Source organism: Schistocerca piceifrons, chromosome 5 (assembly GCF_021461385.2).
Source record: "Schistocerca piceifrons isolate TAMUIC-IGC-003096 chromosome 5, iqSchPice1.1, whole genome shotgun sequence".
In the NCBI taxonomy this organism is placed as follows: Eukaryota; Metazoa; Arthropoda; class Insecta; order Orthoptera; family Acrididae; genus Schistocerca; species Schistocerca piceifrons.
The window spans coordinates 606,651,535-606,667,818 of NC_060142.1; positions in this window are offsets into that span (position 1 = coordinate 606,651,535).

Sequence of the window (16,284 nt, forward strand, 5' to 3'; positions counted from 1 at the left end):
CAAACAATTCATTTCTTTTTTGCTTGAACAATAAATAATAAACATCAGCGATACAGAGAAGAGGGGTTGTAGTTTTTTTTTGTTTTTTTTCTGACTGGCCAATGGCTGGTAGACTTCCTGTGAGATGAGCAAATCAGTTGCTTTACAAAGGAAGTATGTGACGCAGGTCTCCTCTGCTCTCGACAGGTGATGTGCAACAGAGAAAATAAACAGAACGGGGTAGTTCCATACACTACTTTGAACCTAATACATTAATGGCATAACTGAAAACAAAGCTAGGTCTTGTAGCGTCACGCTCCTCTGCAAGAATGAAATAGGTCGAAAGTTATGTCACACTCCAGTTGTTTCAAGTTCCAATAAAATTTCTTACTCAGTTACTCCGTGAGGGAGATTAGTGATTCGGATTATAGTGCCTATGTCAAGTTACTGGAGATTATGCATTGCACGTACAATCAACTGTTGTGCATCCGGGCATGATCTGCTTTTCCACTTTAACGCTATAAATATAGTATCGACCTCTATATTTCGAGACGGGTCCTCTCTCCTTCATCTGGCAGAGTCAGAGCAGTATGTGCCTGCGCTCACAAATAGATCACGTAATGTTCCACAGAACTGAACAAGTAGGTAAGGACGCTGACACTAGTATCTACAGGCCTTTAAGGACAGAGAAAATGTCATCTCCTAGTTTTTGTGTTACTCTCTCATGGCACACAGCATAGGCTCAAGACAGCAAGAAATTCCCGGTAACGCACCGCCGACGTTGATCAGCGTGTGGTTCCACCGACGGCCCGAAATATGAGGCAGCCGCCCGTGCACTTTGCCATTTTCCTTCCGGCCACAGGGCGAGATAATTCGTTTCTTGGCAGGCAACCGGGCCGAAGATGAAGAAAAAGCTTTAGCCGCGACGCCAGGAGCACGGTGTAAAACTGCGCACAACACCGCCGTCGCCCGTGGCCGCTGATGTTTATTCTATATCTCTGGCGGGAAGTCGGCCCCCACACCCCTTATCTTGTTACTTCTGGAGCGCCGAACTCGATATAAATTCTCGCCGACTCCTTGGCGTCGTTCCCAACTTCGCTACGGACGCAGGCTGCTGTGTATCTGTGTGTGTGTGTGTGTGTGTGTGTGTGTGTGTGTGTATGTGTGTGTGCCTGCCGCCCGCTAGGCAGGTAGGCGGCTGCTACCGGCTAGGGAAGGCGCTGCCCGCCCCTGCAGAGGAACGCCGGGCCAGTGGCTGCAATTTGCATTTGTTTGTCTTTCCTGGGACGGTAGGCGGTCCCTTTGAGCGGCGCAGCTGCGTCTCAATGGAAGGCGAGCCCGATGCCGAAGACCCTTAATAAGCTGCGCTGTTTGTGCAGAGCCGTTCCTGTTTCCAGCCTAGCGCGTGCGGACGCACCAGGCTTCACCTGGTCTGTTTCGTAACATCTGGGAACAAGCTGAGATTAAGACCGTGCCCTGAAGTTCGTGTCGCTTGTGCTATCGCTCCCTGATTCGTATTAACATATACCCTTAGGTCAATATCATATGAAGGGCTTATTTTTAGTGGTACAAGTCCATTTTTGTTTGTGTTGGGATACAGAGTCCTAAAGTTAAAAGTGCGCTGAAAAATCTGTAGTTGAGATACCAGAAATATTGAAGCATATGGCTTCTTGCTAGAGATGAACCTTTCTTTCTGTTTGTTGGGCTCATTAATTTCAGAAGTATTATAGACAGAAAAGTGGAGGTAATGAACTTGTACCACTATTGCAATAAGCCCTTCATACGGTCACTTAAATTTCTTTCTCCCTCCCTGCCCCTCCATCCCTCCCTCTCCCTCGCCATCCCTCCCTGTCTCTGTCTCTCTGTCTCCTCACTCCCCACCTTCTTTCTCACTCTCTCTCTCTCTCTCTTTCTCTCTCACTCTCTCTCTCTCCCTCTCTCTCTCTCTCTCTCTCTCTCTCTCTCTCTCTCTCTCTCTCTCTCTCTCACACACACACACACACACACACACACACACAACAGCGCACACACACTGTTTATCTTGAACGAAACCAATAACTTTTTGTAGGAAGACAAAACGGAAAATTGCTCAAGTAAATGCTGTTCAGCTATCAGGACTTCTTTAAGAAGCTCGACTACCTTTTTGTAACGTTGTTCATTACGAAGAACGGCTGCAGTACGTATTTTGTAATAGTTCCTTGCACTCTGTCGGGAAATTGTACACGTATGAGGTTGAAATTTGTATCATACATTAAGGTCTGCGGTCCCTGGTGACGTAAAAACTTGAAGCTTCTGAGTCAATGCGATCAAACGATACACCACTTATGTCTTATATTTTGAAACTTGCAAATTCACTCAAGGAAATTTGATTTTTGTACGTGTCCACAGTCTCATTGTGTTTAGAGACGATAACACGATCCAGTTAGCCTCAGACTGACCGGATTACAGCCTACTTGGATCACGTTTTCATTCTCACTCATTAAAAACGGTAGAGTACGTCCCCGTGACGTAGAATCATAAAATTTGACAGGGAGAAGGGTTTCCGTTTTGTACCCGGTAATCCACTTGCTCTGGCCCAGATCTGTTGAAATACACGTCACACTCCAAAATTCTAGAATGTATTGCGTTGAAAAATACGAGACAAAGTTAGAGTTTGACTCTCTTGTATGTTAGCTGGAGTAACGTAGCTAATCTAGAGCCGGCAGTAAACAAATGAGATCACAAGGGAAAGAATACACCCATCATCCTGTCAAACGGCTTTTGGTTCAGTGTTTGTGTGAGTAAAGTTTGCACCAAAGGAGAGAAGCTAGTAATGCTACATACAGTTTCAAATTGCAAGAGTGGTCCTCTATGTCGATGTTCCGAGATTGGAAATGAGAAAATTTTCTCGCATTTACTGCCCTGATAACTTACATTCTCCTTAATGAATACCATTTCTAACGTCTCTTCGTTTGCGTATATTATAATCACATCAACTAGAGACGGTGGACTGAATGACCATTGCGTATTTCCGTTGAGGTTTTCTTTGTTTATTGCCGACACTAGGAAATTGACGAATCAAGTTATCCCTTTTGTCTCCACCATAAGGTATATCACACGATTAACGAAGTCACGTTTACGTGATTGGTAGAGTGTGATATGTTTTTGAAGAGATCTTGGAGAGAGGATGTGAATTAGATGTGAATTACCGAATAGAAAATGTAGGATGATATGTACTTGCGAGTACATCATCACAATGAATGAAGTTACAGAAAGGCCAACCTGCTAGTTCTGATCCTCATGGTAACTAGCGGTCAGCATATTGAAATACCAATTTTCTTCTAATATCACCTGTATGTAGTCTTGAGAAGATGCTAGTACTCACACAGTTTTCTTTGACTTTAAGAGACGGTAACTTAAAAATAGTATTACAAGCTACTATGTGATCTGTATGAATGAATTTTTTGTAATCATCGGCTGAACTGTTAATGTAATATGGTACTAGCTGCATTTATATACCTTCAATTTCAATAGAATTAAGAGAAAAGAGTTGTACCTCACAAACTGTCAGATTCGAGTGATTCCTTTAAACCAGTCAAGAACCTTGAGGGCAATAGGATACATCTTCATTTGTTATATTTTTATAGCTAACTCGTACGATGACTGAACGTAAGTACTGTGTTGACCAAGCACTGCGTGAAATGTGGTGTACCTGGTGTGTTACTCTACTACTTCATGGGGTACAGCACACAATCCCCGCTAGTTCTTTGGAATACTATTAATTCAACATTTTTGAGCTACTGGTAGCATGATACCAACGCATAGGTATGCACGACCAGTGTTAATCTCAGTAAATGCATTCACGGTGTATCAAAGCGTCATCTTATAAAAGATTTAATTTAGTAAAACGCACCGACGTTTTGGATGAGTTTCAAAGGTCATCGTCACGCAAAGCCGGTTTTACTAGGGTGTGTCGAGCTAGGGTGGCTCCAGCTGACACCAAAACCAAAAACGATCACATTGGTCAGTTCCTGAAAGTTCAGGTCTATGGAACTCCCAACAGCCAAACGGAAACCTAGCCACCGCAACCGGTACCTACACGCCGAATGCGATTATCATCCAGCACTTAAGTCTTCCGGGCTACCGCTCCCACTAACCATATAAGCGATATTAAACAAGAATGAAAAGGGCTTCAAAACAGCTTCTAAGCCGGCAGATACGACTATAAAACAATCAGGAGAGCTACTAATTTCAGTAGCAAGGCAGATACAGGGAAAGAAGTAAAAGAACAGCTCCCGATCATGCAGCTGTCTTACATAAAGGTCGTCAGAGATTGAGTGAGCAAACTTCTTCGCTGAGCAGGGATCAGACCATTCTTCTGGAGTCGTCGCTGGATACAGGAACTGACAGGGTCCGATGAGGATGGAGATAATGCTCCCAACGGCGCAGATTGTACGGGATACAGTGTGATTACGGAGCTACCTTCAGTGATGTAACCGGAAGGCCTGTTAACACCCACATAGCAAAGCGAGAGCGGTACGTTAGGTTGGGGCAATACAACAGACCATCATTTGTGGAGTTCAATCGTAATTGTGGGTATATTATCGAGTTTCAAGTAATACGCGTACTGGCGAGATAGTCATGGATGCCCATACGAAAAATACGAGAGGCAGCTGTAACAGTGAAGCAGCCTGACAACGTCAACAGGGTAGCTTGGCTGCAGGCGCCTGACGTGCTGGCTGCCAGCAGTACCGATACGAGGGCTGCGCGTGATCGCACGGTAGCTACGGCCTCACTGAACACTTCCGCGATCGGCCACAAATTCTGCGTTTGCACGACTGTCGTCGTCTCTAAGTTACCAGCAGCCGGAAAAACTCGTCACAGAACCATGTTGCTGATTCGTAATTGGCTATCAACTGTCACCAAACTGTACAGCCCTCTTATAGTCGGCCACATGCACTCTCCCTCTCTCCTTATCCCCCGGAATTTTTCTTTATTGCCAGTAAATGTAATACATGTGAGGCCCATGGTATAGTGAGCCATCAACAAAACGATATACTGGTGCAACCACATCCCAGACAACGTTTCTGCATTGAAGAAGGCCATTGAAGCTTGGGAGATACGACGAAACATTGTAATATTTTAATTATGGGTTTCGTGGTCTGTATCAAGGGAACCCAAAAGCTATTTTCTGGGGCGGGGCGGTGGTGGGAGGGAGAGGGAGATGCTAAATCTGTGTTTTTAATATTTTGGGAGACGAATGGTGATTAGATTAGATTACATTTACTTTCACTCCAATTGTTCCGTAGTGAGGAGGTCCTCCAGGATATAGAACATGGCAGAAAATCAATAATACATGACAAATATTTACAACTGAAACAAATAAGCTAGTGTACCTTCCACAGGACCCAAGTGGAATGATCGTCATTTTTTTAATGAACACTATACAAAGAATAATTTTACAAACACTCATTTACTAAAATCGCATTAATAAACAGAATTTAAAATTTAAAAAAAATGTTCCTTTAATTTTTTTCTACATCCCATATTGTTTTTATTTTGTTATCTGATATGACTATCTTTCCTTGTAAAATATTTCCTTTAATGTCTGTATTAGAGCCTTTGATATTGTGCAGTATTTCTTGTAATGTGCTATAACACAAACATCAGAACTGTTTCGGAGTGGCAGATACAGTTTTCTTTTTGCTTTACAAGACACCTCTATTCCTTCAGTAATCCATGTCTTCTTTCCAGATTCTGTTCTAATCTTGGTTATTTTTGGGGGAAAACAGTGCTGTAACAGTGGCATAGATGACAACCAAAGGGACCTTTGTGTAAAGAGAAATATTTCCTACTACAACTTTTGTGACCGGAAAACTTTAGCTTGGCTTGATGAATTACCCCAAAACATAATCCTATATGACATCATCGAATGAAAGGAAACATAGTATGCCTACTTTTTCATTTTTATATCCCCTATATCTGACACAATTCGCATTGCAAATAGAGATTTGTTAAGACGCTTCAGCAGTTCTGTGGTGTGCTCCTCTCAGTTGATTTTATTATCAAGCTGTAATCCCAAGAATTTAAGACTGTCCACTTCTTCTATCCGCTTGTCGTCGTATGTTAGGCATATACACTTGGGGCAACCATTACAAGTTCTGAACAACATTGCAGCCAACTGGTATATTTTGTGATCTGTTAAAGGCATTTGGCTGTGTAAATCACAATATCCTTTCAAAGAAATAAGAATGTTGTGGTGGTACAGCAAATACTTCGAAATGGTTCAAATCTTATATCTCTAGCAGGAAACAAAGAGTGTTATTAGGACAGAGACATGTATTAGGCTACCAGGTATCAGCCAACTGGGAACTAATTACATGTACTTAAATTTATGACAAATCTTGATGAATGTGGCAACTCCTCCTTTCTCCATTTCTGCTCTACAAAAGTGAGATGCTAACCTAAATCCTGTAACATTTAAAAGTTCAATACCAATGGTCACATGATCTTCAGGGAGGCAGATTATGTCAGCTAGGTTTCAGTTCTGTGTCAGCAATGTTTCAGTGCTCTAACTCATCTATGAAGGTAATTAATTCATTAATTTTATTTCCCAATCCTCGAATATTTTGATGCTATAAAGACGGCAGACTTTTCTCATTGACTGCGTTAAAATTGGGTGGAGTAGAAATTTCTGCTGATAGTTGAAAATTCTTAAGCAACAGCTGTTTATACTGATGTAATAAGCTAGAATTATGTTTTTTTGTTTCATTCTCAAACTGGAGCTTTGTCTCAATCCTAACTTCTCTTTTGTGAACCCTGTAACTACTGGTATCTTATCACTCATGGCAATGCCTCCCCCCTTTAACTTTCCTGCTGACTTGTGAGGATCCAAAAAACGATTACAAACGTGCGTAATATTGACACGTTTCATTGAAAGAAAAAGCCTGGCTACATCATATTTTCTTCTTTCCCTGTAAGCTGTGGCATGCGGTGGGCGGGGGGGGGGGGGGGAGGTAGGGGACACGGGACGGGACGGTCCCTCCTTTACCCCCGGGTATTGGCGCCCTTGGTGTGTGGGACAGACAATTATTGTACCTACAGGTCATAAAACATCGTATGCGATATGAGAAAAAAGCAGAATAATCGATATGCAGTGTTTCCTGCGTCTTAATTACTAGTGGTCTACAAACAATCACATGTCAAAATTACAGGACCGAAAAATTAGAAACTGCGTGGCAAGTCGTACATCCAAATTAGCTATTCTTTGCGACATTTTAAACAAAAAAATGTAAGACGGGAACAGCTCTTTAACACAAAAAATCCAGTCCCACATGGCCCTGTACTCTATGGCCATTACACTTTGCATGACATATAATGTCATTAATGTCACACGACATTACGTCGTACTGAGTAGACATTGTCAGTACATATTTGAGGGTAAATGCAACAAGCCGGATAGGGATCATCAACTCCCAGTGGGACAGAATGCTTCTTTGACAGGTATGAAAATGAAACAGTGCAAGAAAAGAAACCACTATTGGGAAATACACTCATTAGCGTATATCAGTATGGGGCTGGTTTACATTGTTTGTGCAACATATCTGGATACTGCACTGTAAAAGTCAATGTTGATGAATCCTGCGTTCCGTTTCTGTAGCTGACTGGCTTGGAGCGGAGTCCTGAGCTTCAGCTAGATCCTTACAGTTTCTCATTGGGGGCTACATCAGCTAGATATCTATGGCAGAATATCGCCAGCTCACGGTAATTCTGGGAACTTGACGAAACAGAGGTAGCGTCTTTGATTCACAATCAAAGCGTCTTGGGTCCCGGGTTCGATCCCCGCTACAGCCTAAATTTTGATAAATAATCAGCATTGGCGGCCGAAGACTTCCGGCATAAGATGTCAGCCTCATTCTGCCAACGGCCTTGTCAAAGAGGGCGGAGGAGTGGATTAAGGTTCGGGGCACTCTCTTGTCTTAGGGGTGGGAAATTGCCCCTAAAGGCGGAAGAATCAGCAATGATCAACGACATGAGGATGCAGAAGGCAATGGAAACCACTGCATTAAAGATAAGTAACGTGTATCCACAGGACATGTGGCCTGTAATTGAAGAAGTGTCATGATGATCTCTCCATTGGCAAAAGATACCGGAATAGTCTCCCATTCGGATCTCCGGGAGGGGACTGCCAAGCGGGAGGTTACCATGAGAAAAAGATTGGATAATCAGCGAAAGGATAACGTTCTACGAGTCGGGACGTGGAATGTCAGAAGCTTGAACGTGGTAGGGAAACTAGAAAATCTGAAAAGGGAAATGCAAAGGCTCAATCTAGATATAGTAGGGGTCAGTGAAGTGAAGTGGAAGGAAGACAAGGATTTGTGGTCAGATGAGTATCGGGTAATATCAACAGCAGCAGAAAATGGTATAACAGGTGTAGGATTCGTTATGAATTGGAAGGTAGGGCAGAGAGTGTGTTACTGTGAACAGTTCAGTGACCAGGTTGTTCTAATCAGAATCGACAGCAGACCATCACCGACAAAGATAGTTCAGGTATACATGCCGACGTCGCAAGCTGAAGATGAACAGATAGAGAAAATGGTTCAAATGGCTCTGAGCACTATGGGACTTAACATCTATGGTCATCAGTCCCCTAGAACTTAGAACTACTTAAACCTAACTAACCTAAGGACGTCACACAACACCCAGTCATCACGAGGCAGAGAAAATCCCTGACCAAGCCGGGAATCGAACCCGGGACAGATAGAGAAAGTGTATGAAGATATTGAAAGGGTTATGCAGTATGTAAAGGGGGACGAAAATCTTATAGTCGTGGGCGACTGGAATGCAGTTGTAGGGGAAGGAGGAAAACGTTACAGGAGAATATGTGCTTTGGACAAGGAATGAAAGAGGAGAAAGACTAATTGAGTTCTGTAACAACTTTCAGCTAGTAATAGCGAATACCCTGTTCAAGAATCACAAGAGAACGAGGTATACTTGGAAAAGGCCGGGAGATACGGGAAAATTTCAATTATATTACATCATGGTCAGACAGAGACTCCGAAATCAGATACTGGATTGTAAGGCGTACCCAGGAGCAGATATAGACTCAGATCACAATGTAGTAGTGATGAAGAGTAGGCTGAAGTTCAAGACATTGGTCAGGAAGAATGAATACGCAAAGAAGTGGGATACGGAAGTACTAAGGAATGACGAGATACGTTTGAAGTTCTCTAACGCTATAGATACAGCAATAAAGAATAGCTTAAAGAATAGCTCTGTAGGCAGTACAGTTGAAGAGGAATGGACATCCATAAAAAGGGCGATAACAGAAGCTGGGAAGGAAAACATAGGTACAAAGAAGGTAGGTGCGAAGAAACCATGGGTAACAGAAGAAATACTTCAGTAGATTGATGAAAGAAGGAAGTACAAACACGTTCTGGGAAAATGAGGAATACAGATATACAAGTCGCTGAGGAATGAAATAAATAGGACGTGCGGGGAAGCTAAGACGAAATGGCTGCAGGAAAAATGTGAAGACATCGAAAAAGTTATGATTGTCGGAAGGACAGACTCAGCATACAGGAAAGTCAAAACAACCTTTGGTGACATTAAAAGCAACGGTGGTAACATTAAGAGTTAAATGCAGAAGAGAGAGCAGATAGGTGGAAGGAATACAATGAGGGCCTCTATGGGGGTGAAGATTTGTCTGATATGGTAGTAGAAGAAACGGGAGTCGATTTAGAAAAGATAGGGGATCCTGTATTGGAATCGGAATTTAAAGGAGCTTTGGAGGACTTACGCTCAAATAAGGCGGAAGGGATAGATAACATTCCATGAGACTTTCTAAAATCATTGGGGGAAGTGGCAACAAAACGACTATTCACGTTGGTGTGTAGAATATATGAGTCTGGCGACATACCATCTGACTTTCGGAAAAGCATCATCCACACAATTCCGAAGACGGCAAAAGCTGACAAGTGCGAGAATTATCGCACTGTCAGCTTAACAGCTCATGCATTGTAGCTGCTTACAAGAATAATATACAGAAGAATGGAAAAGAAAATTGAGAATGCGCTAGGTGGCGATCAGTTTGGCTTTAGGAAAAGTAAAGGGATGAGAGAGGCAATTCTGACGTTACGGCTAATAATGGAAGCAAGGCTAGAGAAAAATCAAGACACTTTCATAGGATTTGTCGACCTGGAAAAAGCGTTCGACAATATAAAATGGTGCAAGCTGTTCGAGATTCTGAAAAAAGTAGGGGTAAGCTATAGGGAGAGACGGGTCATATACAATATGTACAACAACCAAGAGCGAATAATAAGAGTGGACGAACAAGGACGAAGTGCTCGTATTAAGAAGGGTGTAAGACAAGGCTGTACTCTTTCGCCCCTACTCTTCAATCTGTACATCGAGGAAGCAATGATGGAAATAAAAGATAGGTTCAGGAGTGGAATTAAAATACAAGGTGAAAGGATATCAATGATACAATTCGCTTATGACATTGCTATCCTGAGTGAAAGTGAAGAAGAATTAAATGATCTGCTGAACGGAATGAACAGTCTAATGAGTACACAGTATGGTATGAGAGTAAATCGGAGAAAGACGAAGGTAATGAGGAGTAGTAGAAATGAGAACAGCGGGAAACTTAACATCAGGATTGATGATCACGAAGTCAATGAAGTTAAGGAATTCTGCTACCTAGGCAGTAAAATAACCAGTGACGGACGGAGCAAAGAGGACATCAAAAGCAGACTCGCTATGGCAAAAAAGGCATTTCTGGCCAAGAGAGGTCTACTAATATCAAATACCGGCCTTAAATTGAGGAAGAAAATTCTGAGGATGTACGTCTGGAGTACAGCATTGTATGGTAGTGAAACATGGACAGTGGGAAAACCGGAACAGAAGAGAATCGAAGCATTTGAGATGTGGTGCTATAGACGAATGTTGAAAATTAGGTGGACTGATAAGGTATGGAATGAGGAGGTTCTACGCAGAATCGGGGAGGAAAGGAATATATGGAAAACACTGATAAGGAGAAGGGACAGGATGATAGGACATCTGCTAAGACATGAGGGAATGACTTCCATGGTACTAGAGGGAGCTATGGAGGGCAAAAACTGTAGAGGAAGACAGAGATTGGAATACGTCAAGCAAATAATTGAGGACGTAGGTTGTAAGTGCTACTCTGAGATGAAGAGGTTAGCACTGGAAAGGAATTCGTGGCCGGCCGCATCAAAGCAGTCAGTAGACTAATGACCAAAAAAAAAAGGAATGAAATGGACATTCATTTGTGATAAGGTCACTGGTTAAATCAGTAATATATCGTAGGAATGTCAAACTAACGCAATCAAACGTATAAACTCCTACAGTACTGATGATTTGGTTGCTCTGAGGAGCTGGTTCATACGCCTAGTCTGAAAAATTTTATCATTTCTCGCGACGTATCATGGTATTACTGCATTATGCTAAGATAGATCCTCCAACAAACTCACACTGCGTTGAGAATTGAGAGATACGGAGATAGGTTTAGCTGTGTAACTGGGAAGGCTTTCTTTGCCCTTACACGCCAGCATGGTACGATATGATGCGCCTCAAATGAATAGACCAGGCGGTCCGTCTTTCAGTGTATCACATAAAACCTCTGATGACGTCGCTGCGAATGTGTATTCAGTATAAGAAAACATTATTCATTATCGTTGTTAACATGGTAGCTTCAGTATACTTGAAACGTCACACGTTTACGCTTCATTTAACTAACTGATTAATTTCAACGTCTTTAACAATTCATTTTACGCCGAGAGCGTCCTTTCCATGTTTCGTCTAGCTAATTAACCTCTGGATTCAAGAATGCTTCCGTGTATATTTTTCTTCTGTTGGTGTCACACCTACTCTCTCATCTTTTGATCCCGTGATGTGTGTGGATGGATAAACGTAATTATGCGTGGAGTATATAATAATCTGGGTTAGTCAAAGTTGGTAGCAGTAGGACAGTTTAGCACCAACATAACAACGTGAGCAGATTCGGCAGAGAGTTCTTGATTCCAAAGATAGTGGGGATCAGCAGGGCAGAGCTTGTGAGGTTGGTTCTCACTGAGGTCCTACCCCCACCACCAGTTTTGTTGAACGGTTGGCGGTTGGTCCTGGAACGCGCCGTATTAGGACACTCTGGGGCCGCCGATTGAACGAGACGGACGCCGGGGTGCGGCGCTCGTCATGGATGGTGAGAAAAGTTATTAATAATGTAGGCTTTTTGGGAAAAAAACTGATTATGAAACATGTTCGTGTGTGAATTAATACCGGGAAACGTTCAGCGATATTTTATTTGTAGAAATTTTTCAGATTAATGTGTTTCAACTAGCGGATTTGGGGGCGAGGTGATTGAGGGCATGAACCCAACGGTTCTTGTTCTTAGGTCAATAGCAGATAGGTTCATTAATGTTTCATTTGTTGCATAGTTTAGTTCTGGATACAAGCAATAAAATTCTTTCATGATTCAACGGTTTATTTTACTTGTTTCTTTGTTGTCGAACTTGGCCACATGTTGTCAGCATCCGTAACGGTAGTCACTAGATTTGCCTTTCGTCCATCATAGCATGAATAATGTGGAGTCATGAAGCCTGGGCTGGTTTGCTCACGTTGAATTGCGGTTGCATAATACGCGGTTTCAACATGAACTTATCCGCTTGGTACTGCATGTGTAGTAACCCAAGTAATGTTTGAGAGAGTTGAAGGTAATACCCTTCCCTACTCCACGCGTTGAAGAGGTGTGACAATAACTAAATGGTGTTAAGAGGCCACCATTCAGTAACATTCATTTTTACCCATTTAAATCATTAGTCGATGTAACTAGTGACGAAGTGTTGCCTGTGTGTCCGGTATGACGAGATGCAAGATATAGTGAGTGCTTCATGAATGTTTTGTCACTAAGAGTGGTCATTTTCTTAAATATAATAGATTTCATGTATGTTTTGTCACAGAGGGTAACAGTTTTCTTAAATATTATCGAAATAAATCAGAATGATAATTGAAATTCTCTCTTAGCGTTATTCAGTATCCTTCATCCATGCCACTGAGATAATGACTATAGTCTATGAATTTTCAATCCAGGCATATACGTTGTATGTATTACGCACTTTATGCGACTAACTGAATTCATAGTATCCAAAAAAAAAAGTCTTACAGTCCCTAATGTGCACGTATTGTTCCATGGCCATTCACCGATGTTGCGTTATCCGTTGCTTCAATTTTAAAATAGAACACTATCTTTTCTAGCGTGTTTGATTACCCATATCTCAATTTATTGGGCCTAATTGAAAGAATTACACACATAGCGGTAGAAATGGGAACCATGGAACACTGCATCCGCTTATATTAAAGGGAGATACTTCTTACATGAAAAATAATCAGCATAACAAACTAAGGGTAGACTTTCGTACTTACGACTCGCTACACAGCGTGATCATTGTTCAGGCCAATATTCAAATTAAAGATGACCACGATTTGGTATAATAGATAATCGATACAACAGGCGACCTGGAGTAGTTCAGGTCCGTGGAGCTCCCTGCTAACTGATCTGCACAAGCTGATGCAGAGCGTACACGATAACTGATAGGTAATGAATAACTTAGACAGCTAAGTCTGTCTGAACATCTGTTGACGATATGTAGGAGTTCTCTCTTAGAGGCTCGGTGCCGATATTATTCTTTCGTCTATACATTCTCACCAAAAGCATTTGTTAGTAGTACTTGCATGAAAGGTGTGACACAAGAGGGACCACAACTTTCAGTTAGTTTTTTATCTGCATTACCTTCCTCAACTGTAAGCCCAAGGTGACGTACCATGAAGGGCAACAAAACGGGACGTACAATGTCACCGCTGTGCTGTAGCAATGCCGCAGATGACAACCAAAGGGACCTTCCTGTATAAGAGAACTGGCACTTCAGACTATCACTCCTGATTGTTGGGCCTTAGGGAGGGTGACCGTCGTGTTGGTACATCGTTCCTGTCCTGGGCGTCTTCAGACAAGCCTTAGGTGATCATCGAGGTTCAGTTCGGAACGGGAATCCTCAGTGAAGACAGTTCCACTCAGTTCAATGTGATAACAGGCCGATAAAATGGTCTGAAAAGGCCTCGGAGAGTGGTGGGATACGAGCCTGGCTGTGGCCCGACACACAGCCTGACAACCGCGATCGATGATCCGGGGTGTCATTTCTTTTCATATCAGGATCCCTTTTGTTGTCATCTGCGACACCCTCACGGAACAGCGATACGTCGACTATGTTCTAAACCCGATTTTTTGCCGTTCTTGGCAAGCAGTACTGGGAATATATTTCAGCAAGATAATCTCTACCAACACAAGACGAGAGTTTCTGCTGCTTGTATGGTGCTAGCCCAGTCTTAACTTACTCAGCAGTGTCCTCGAATGTAGTGCCAGTTCAGAACGTTTGGAGCATTTTGGTCAAGTCCCTAAAATTATCAAGTGATTTAGAAAATCTTAAGTGCCAACAGGACAGAATTTGACAAGATTATCCTCAGAAGCACGTCCAGCACCTCTTTTAATGAATGCCAAGCCGGTTTACTATTTGCATAAGGGCCAGATGGTGGACCACCGCAGTATTTTCTCTTGAATAAATCATGCAATTTTTCCTGATCTGCAGCCATTTGTTTGTCTGTACGTGTACATTACGTCTACCTGTTCCCATCCCATTCAGATAATTCGTTCCTCGAGCGTCGCGTTTAATTTTTTTTCTTAGAATGTATCTTTGGTGCCGACGATGGATCTCACAGTGTATTATATGTACAGTTAGTGCGGGAACTACACATGTAGTTACTCGCGAACATTCGTTTGGAAGAAGTATTCGAATGATATCCAAGTGCTAAGCTTAGTTTCACTGTCGCCAGTCGGCAGAATATTGGAGGGTAGTTCGCAGCTAGAGAGTGTCGCCAGAGATTGACGTTTTCATGAAAGTGAAGGTTTATTCTATTACCGCGGCATGATTTGGCAACTGTAATTCAATAACACCTCTCAAAAAAGAATGAATTATTATTCCATTGTTGTTCATGATGAAACAATAACCGACAAGGAGGAGTGAAATTGTCAACGAAATGAGACCGCGCCTCCCCCCCCCTCTCCCCACACTCTTCTTCTCTGTCTCTCTCTCTCTCTCTCTCTCTCCTCTCTCTCTCTCTCTCTCTCTCTCTCTCTCTCTCTCTCCAAACACACACACAATGGCATTAATGTTATATAATAAAATCTTCTGTATGGTAGAAGGCATTCTCAAGCTGATATGATTTCTATTTTCCAACTTAACCCTTTTTACTATTTTTCACATCAACGGATCAATGATGAATCTTTTGTATTGCTAAATTCCTAACCCCGTCTTACTACACAACGAGGGTCGGTAATTGTTACCCAAAAATTTTCTCCTTCCAGCATCAGGTTTATATATGTTAGTGTTCATTTTGAACAGTGAATGCCGGAGTAAATATACTGGAAAGCAGTTGCCAAAGCTCAGCTGTGTAAACACGACCTATAACAGGATATAAAGTGGTCATCACCGATTATTTATATAACATACTTCGCTCTAAAGATGGATTAAATTTACTGGAAAGATATTGTCAAAGCCCAACTATGTAACCGCACCAACAAGAGGATCAAGAGTGCTCGACACCCGTTATTCATAAAATTTACTTCAATGTAAAGCACTTATTCTTGTTCTACGCCCAATAATATAATGACACAGAACGTTAGTGAGTCGAAATAGGAAACGTTTGACAACAATTTCAGTTCCTAGCTTTCCTGTTACCAGTAATACAACTGTATTAGAACTTAGAAGTTTAAGGAGACTTATAACACGTTACTTACCACTTAAGTTACATTTAATGTTTTGAGTAGCCTCTTTGACCATCTTCATTTTATCCCCATCGACGCGCAGGTCGCCGAAGTGGCGTCAAATCGAAAGACCTTCACCAGGCGAACGGTCTACCCGACGGGAGGCCCTAGCCACACGACATTTCATTTCATTTTCACAGTCAGTGGAGGTACAGTTCTGGACATTCTGTCAATACTTTTTAAAACTACTTTATATGAAACTGTATATCATTTCAAAGCTGATATTTTGAAAAAGAACGAAGTAGAAGCAGACGACCACCATTCACATCGAAATAATGTGTAATTTAGACAGTATTACCCAACGCCATCACCAAGAATAGTTAATGAAAAGTTCTCTTCAAACGGAAAAATGTCCAAATGAAACGTATCTGCTAAGCATCCCATACTGCATAGTAAATTTCAGAAGGTCACCAACACGAGTAGAGTAGTAGATT